The following is a 7,296-nucleotide window of genomic DNA, read 5'->3' on the forward strand; positions in this document are numbered from 1 at the left end:
GGTCAACATTTCAGTTGGGGGGTCTAGATGGAAAATTAGGACAAGTTCAGGGGTCCATCTATGACTTTGGCCTATTTTAAATAAAATTTACAAATACAACTTAAGTGCTTCACATAAGAAGAATGAAATTGCACGGTTTGACCTTCAAATGGAATGGTCTTTAATTTTCGGGAAAGAATGTCGTTGTCACCGGAAAATAAAATAATTACCCATTCATACCCCTCTTACTTTCATGCCCCTAAAACTATTTACCCAAAAAACCCCCAAAATTTTGATACCAATATGGTAGATAAATATCTTTGAGATGGTATCATGTTCATCGATGCACAATTCATTTTGTATTGCTGAATTTGCCAAATAGCCTTTTTAAGACATCACTATGTATATTTTGTCCATATTTTAAATAAAATTTGCAAGTATAACCTAGACAAGTATATCTCATGGGTTGGGATGTTACCTGAAATTATCTCGTCCCAGGATAAAATAATTCTGGAACCAAATAATACTCAGTATCAAATGCAGGATAAAACAATCTCATGAAATATCTCGAAATTATTATTTTTATCTCACCAACCAAACGACTTTAACTATTGAAAAGTATTTCACATGGGAAAAAGGAGGAAAGGGCCAAAATTGCCACTTGACTATCGATAATTGGCCAATTTTACTTTCTATTTGCAAATGGCCTGGAATATGCCCCTCCATTTAATAGAATGGGTCATATCTGCCCTTAGGCATGTTAGTTTTTAAGGATAGATATCGTCCATTTTATTAATTGGGGTGCGTGGGGGCGCGCGGGGGGCGGGGGTGGTTGGTCGCACATTTGAGATCATTTACAAACCGAGCGTTAAGTTGGCCCATTTGTGAGGGCAATTTTGATCATTTTTCCTAGGAAGATTAAAAAACTATGCTCCGGGTTCTTGACAAACTTTAGCTTAGTGGTCTAAAGTTGGGTCACTTTTTTCATATGTATTTTAGTTTTTTTTATAATTTTAGCTCTCTTTTTTTTTATCCAGGTGTCGATATCGCGTAACCCGATTAAATTTGAATTTTGCATCATAGGGTCCATTTTGGGCAACACCCCCATTGATCTTAAGTTTAACCCAATTACTTATGCAGTAGGTAACTGATTCATATCTGATATCTTTAAATTAGTTAATTATATGTCAATTTTAATATCACCACCATATTCACGGAACGGAACTCCAAATAACATGTTAATGACGAAAGTTCAGAAATTCATAAAAAAATAAGATTTTCAAAATAATTTGTATTAAGGAGATTATTTTTCAACATGTTCTGATGATGGCTACACGTTTGGTTTAGCATTTTATTATTTTTCTAATTTCTAAATTATACTCCAACTTCAAGATGTGAAAATCTTCTACAACCACTGGTCTGAAATTCAAAATTATAGCAACTAATTTTTTAATCAGTGATCTAAAGTTCAAAACTAATTGCAATAGGAATGAGGGAAGCTCCAATAGAAAAATATTGAAAAGGAAAAATGCTTCGAAGATGCTTTAGATCAGTGATCTGAAGGTTTAAATTGTTGCAATTGAATTTTATACTAAACCTGTCAAACGGGACAGACGGCCCTATTTTAGAAGGATGGGACGGGACCTAAAAAAGGGAGGCCCGAGGGTGGATTGAGATTGGGAGGCCAGGCCTAAGGGGGATTTTGTGTGGGTGTGGGTGGGGGGGGTGTGGGTGGGGGCAACCGTCCCATTATATAGGGGAACGGTATGGGATGGGTCAGGGACTTTTTTAAAATTTATTTAAATATTTAAATCCTAAATAGACACAAAATTAATATAAAAAAAAAAACGTCAAACTTAAATTGATAACATTGCAAATTCAAAGATACAAACTTAAATGGTTAATACATTGCAAATCTAAAATTCAAAAATAGAAACTTAAACGGCTAACATAAAAAAAAAGTTCAAAACATACAAAATAAACGGGTAACATTGATGGAGATAAAGTTTATCTTTGTGCTTCTTTTTTTTCCAAGTGCCTTGCTAAAGAACCGGTACCCCCATAATTCGGTGCTCCGTGCTTATGGTAATATATTCTTTTGCAAAAGAGAGAATACATAATTACCCCCGAAGTAGGACCTTTTTTCCAGAGACACTTAAACTTTACGGGGGTCCTATTATCTCCCCCCCCCCCCCACCCCACAACCCCCAAGCAACTTTGAATTGATATAATTACCTTCTTTTTGGTCTACTGGACATAGAGAGTGCATACACTTTCTTAAAGATAGTGAGGAACCCAAAAAACAACTGCAATTTTATTTTATAAGTTTTTTTTTATAAAATGTATTTTTCTACTTTTCTTGTTATTTTGTCTTTTTCTTATTATGTTTTTCTCCTCCTCTTCCTCGTCCTCCTTCTTCTTTATAAACCCGTAGCCATCTCCGCCAGACACCGCCTCCCCGCCCTCCCCCCCCCCCCCCCAAACTTCCAATGCCATTATTCCATAACTCCATCCACCTTCTTTTACTACTACCGCTTCAACTCTTTCTTCAATCCAAAAAATTATTAAACAATTCCTCTTACATTTCAAAGGATTCTAAAAAATCCATTAGATCAAACAAAAAGAAATTCTCCATTTCTAATTTCAGGCCATTATTATCGGATTTATGCTTTTAGTACACGAGCAGCAAAATACAACTACTTCAAGCTTCTTCCTTTCGCTGATTTTGAGAGTATATATTTGGGCAATAAAACTGTGGAGTAACTCCATATACAGTGCTAAATATTAGGTAATGAAAATTTTGTGGAGAAGTTTATCTTGTTTCTCTTCTCTCTTTTTTTCGGATGTTTCTTGGTTGAAGTATTGGGGGCGGGGGGTGCAGAATAAAGAAGCAGAAGAAGAAGAAAGAAAGAATATGAGGGGAGAGGTTAACTGAAGAAGAAGAAGAAGTATGTGTTGGGTTGGGAGTGGGAGGGGATGACGAAGTCAAAAAGTTAGAAAGAGAAAGAGAAAAGACAAAAGATATAAACAAAAATGAAAAACGAAAAGAACATGTAATTTTAATTAAATTAACACGTGTCAAGCAAGGATTAGTGCGTGTTTAACACCTACTTGTTTAAAATTGGGTTGGACCCAGACGAAAAAGGAGGTAATTATATCGTTTCAAAGTTGTTTATGGGCATAATAGGACCCCCCATAAAGTTCAAGTGTAGTTTGAAAAAAAGATCCTACTTTAGGGAGGTAATTGTGTATTCTCTCAAATTGACATTTAACATGTTCTTCATCTACTCGCTGTAAATAGTTCTACACCCAAGATGTTCCTCTGTGAGGAGGAGGATTTTCCATGGAAGTTGGAAATAGAATAGTTGAGTTTTTAAATTTAGACAGAGAGAGAATTGTGTGAAGAATGAAGAAGGATGGAGGGGTATTTATAATTTAAAAATAAGGTCATAGTGTAGTTTAATAAACTTAGGAGTAAAATAAAGTTGGCAACGACTAATTTTTTGAATTTTAAATGTATAGTTTTTTAAAATTTTGCCATAGATATTTTTTAATAAACTGCAAACTTAATAAGACATTGGAAATCTTTAGTATTTATATTTTTTATAACTTCTTTAATTGTAAATTAATATTAAAATTTATTTTTTGTAATTTATAACTTTAAAGCATTTAAGTTTATTTAGCAACAGCCAGGTATCAGAGCATTTAAGCTCTGATACCGCTTGATAAGAATCTAATTACTTGAATAAAACAAGAAAATAATGCGGAAGCTAGAATACGAATATTAAGTATGGAATTTAAAGATATGCTAAGAACCTTAATTTATCTTATTATTCTAAATTAGCGGATTAAAGCTAATTATGATACTAATAGAGTCAATTCAAGAATTTATAAGTTCAAAAAACTAACCGTTGCTAAATAAGTTTAAATGCTTTAAAGTTATAAATCATACAAAAATAAATTTTAATATTAAGTTATTCGAACTTATAACGGCTAGTTTTTTTTTTTTTTAACTTACAACTGCTAGTTTTTTGAACTTATAAGTTAATATTAAATATAATTTCTTATTACTTATGAAAATTATAAAGACTTGCATTTTTTTAGTATTTAATAAAAAAAATCAAGTTAGAACTATGAAGTCAGTACAATTCTTAATAAAATTCAAGGCTAAAGTATGTACCTTTATTTAATATAACTTTCAAATTTTATATACAAATACAAGAAGAGCACCTAATCTACGTTGCCACCTTCTAGGAAAAGTTCTATTTGCACTAGGTCTCTAAGTAGCTAATTATAAATTATCATACTAAAGCATGTACATGTCTATATAGAATTTTTCTAATCTTTATATCGCTTCCGTTGGAGTAATATTTGGAATTGGAATTGATGCTTGACGTTCCATAAGTTTCACGTTGTCGTCGCTATTAGTGGTGAGTACCTCATTGTATTCTTCTTCTTCTTCTTGTGGATTAATTTTGGTAGATCAAAATTTCTTCTTCTGTGTTGATCCAATCTATGAATAAGACGAAAATCTTTAAGGTGTCTTCTGCTAATGAATGGTTGTGGACTGCGAGTTGAAATCTTGTCGCGCTAAAAACTGTGTCCGAAGCTACTGATGATGCTTGAATACCATGTACATCTCGAGCCATTTTTGCTAGTAATGGAAATAACTTGCCACGCTCCCTCCACCATGATAAAAGTTGATCCTTACCTTCCTCGTCCATAATAGATTCAAATCCCCGATAAAGATAAGCATTAAGGTCATTTTCATTTTGATTAGAACCAATACCAATGTACTCCTCATCCATTTCATCGTCTATTCCAGACTTCGATTTTGGCGGAGGACGTACAATTTCATTTCTTTCCATAATTGTATATCGATCAAGCATTAGTCTACCACTAGAATATATGCTACTTTTACACTGTACTAGAGTTGGAAGTTCATTTTCTTTAATAGCTAAATTCTCATAAATTTTCTCAACAAGTCCTTTGACACCTTTTAATTTCAAAGATTTGTTAAATTAACTTCGGGAATAGGAAAAAAATACTTTTTAAATTTCACAATCATTTCGACAATGGCTTCCTCACATCATTCTATTTTTTTTATACTTTGCAAATTGTTTTGTAAGTTCACAAATGTACCATAACATTTGAGTAATAGTAGGATAATATATACCGGAAAACTATTCCGTTGCAACATAATTTTTTTTAAAACCTTATTTCGCTCATAAATTTCTTCCCAATCTTGATCTCCTACTTGATCAGCGGAGTCATAATTATCCGCATTAAATACCATCTGAAGGGGCTTTCGATATTCATTAGCAACTTGTATCATTTTGTAAAAAAAATTCCACCTAGGACAAACTTCTTTTGGAACTTTTCTAACTGACATTTGTTCATCAACACAAAATTGTTTTTACATATGAATTCTTCTAGTCTTTTGAGCGATAAAACGTATTGACAAACATATCGTACTTTAACACAACTGCGTAAAAATAAATCAAAACTATCTTTTGCAACTTGTTACACCTCGCATTTTGCACTATCGGATATTTCGAGACAATGGTGGAACATTTAGGGCGAGGTTATTTTTCGGTTTCGTCGTAATGCGTAAGTCGTTGAAAAATGTTATTAGTGTGGAAATATTGAGAAAGACGAGGGCAAAAAGGAAATTTGCAAAAGGGCATTATGGTAATTTTGTGAAAAGGCTAGGGGGCAAAATGGTCTTTTTACAATGCCCCAGAAAAGTCTTGCAAAAGGCCATGTGGCCAAAATAAAAGGGAGGAAAGAAAAAGAATTAAGTCATCTTTTGGAAAAGGATGAAGAAAATTCTAGAAATTAAGAGGAAAAAAAAGAAGAAAATCTAGAGAAGGGAGGGTATGTGCCCTCACATGCTTGCCTTATATATATATATATGCTTGTCATCTTTTAAATGAAGAGAAGGGGAAAGAAAGAAAGAAAGCAAGACAAGAAAAAAAAATGGAGAAGCTCGGCTAAGGGGGCTGGCCGAAACCAGCCCCTCCAATTTGATCCCGCAAAATTTGTTTCTTTATGTTTTCATGCTAAGCGGAAGGCCCTCGTCGACGTGGAATAATTGTTGGAAGAAGGAAATCACTCGTCTTGCAAAAAGCAAGTCTAGCCGAGAAAGGAAAGAAGTGAAAGGAAAGGTATGATTCAATTGTCTTGTACATGTTTTATGGATGTTTTGGATGTGTTATGATGCATGAAAATGGATGAATATCATGAAAGATTGTATGTTGGTGTGTGTGGCGTGAGTGAGGGTGTTGGTACACAAGGAATGCATTGAATTTAACTAGTATTCTAGTTGTTGTTACGGATGATTTATATATGTTGTGATGTACAAAAAATGAATGAAGTTCATGAAATACATGCATATTGGTATGTTAAGACCTGGCCGTGTATGTGTGTGTGTTGTATAGAAATGTCGAACCAATGTTTATTTAGTGTTTTGGTTGTGGTTGAAACGTGTTGAAACTAATGAAAATCATGAAATCCTACATGTTGATATTAGTAGTGTGGGCCGCGTTTTGGGCGTACTCGTGGTGGAACCAAGGTTACCTAGCGCTTTGGTTGTCGTCGTTATAAAATTTACGTAGGTAAAACGAAGTTTAATGATCCCGTGTTGAAGTTGAATCCGTGCGGGCGATTTGGAAGGTATTCGGGTGACTTGGGCATTGTTCGGGATGTTTGAAATATTGTATAAATTGTTCAAGGTGTTCTTGAATCGTGTTTGAACGGCCTCGAAAAATATTTGGATATATGATCATTGGTATTAATTTGAATGTATGGTGTTTGTTTGAATAAATGGAACATTGGCAAGTTGTGAAGAAAGGAATTGTTAGTGTTAAATGCATTTTTGGACCATTTATTAATGTTGCTATTATGATGGTTGATTTGATTGTTGATGGTTTGGCCGGGTCAAATTCCTTGATTTGTTGTTGTTGTTGATTCGGAGCTTCAGCCATATTCTCGGGGTTGGCACGCTATTTTAGGAGATGTTCCTAAATTTACAGAATATAAGCGAACGTGTTTGAAGGGTTAAGGCAAGTATGTGACAACAAATCTAATGAATGGACGGATCCTCCGAATGTAGATTAACAAGTCGACGGACGAGCGTAATCGGTTGGTCGCGACACGTATGTAAGGCTTACCTTTTTCTTTTATGGCATGTCTAGAACCGTTAAGTTGTGACATAATGTGTATTTGGGGAAAATCCGCTCTTGATCTCTCGAGTCCGTTTATGACTCGATTTATGTCATATGTCTTTATGTTAATATCATTAAGTTGTGTATGTTT

The sequence above is a fragment of the Lycium ferocissimum genome, chromosome 10, assembly GCF_029784015.1.
Source record: "Lycium ferocissimum isolate CSIRO_LF1 chromosome 10, AGI_CSIRO_Lferr_CH_V1, whole genome shotgun sequence".
Taxonomy (NCBI): Eukaryota; Viridiplantae; Streptophyta; class Magnoliopsida; order Solanales; family Solanaceae; genus Lycium; species Lycium ferocissimum.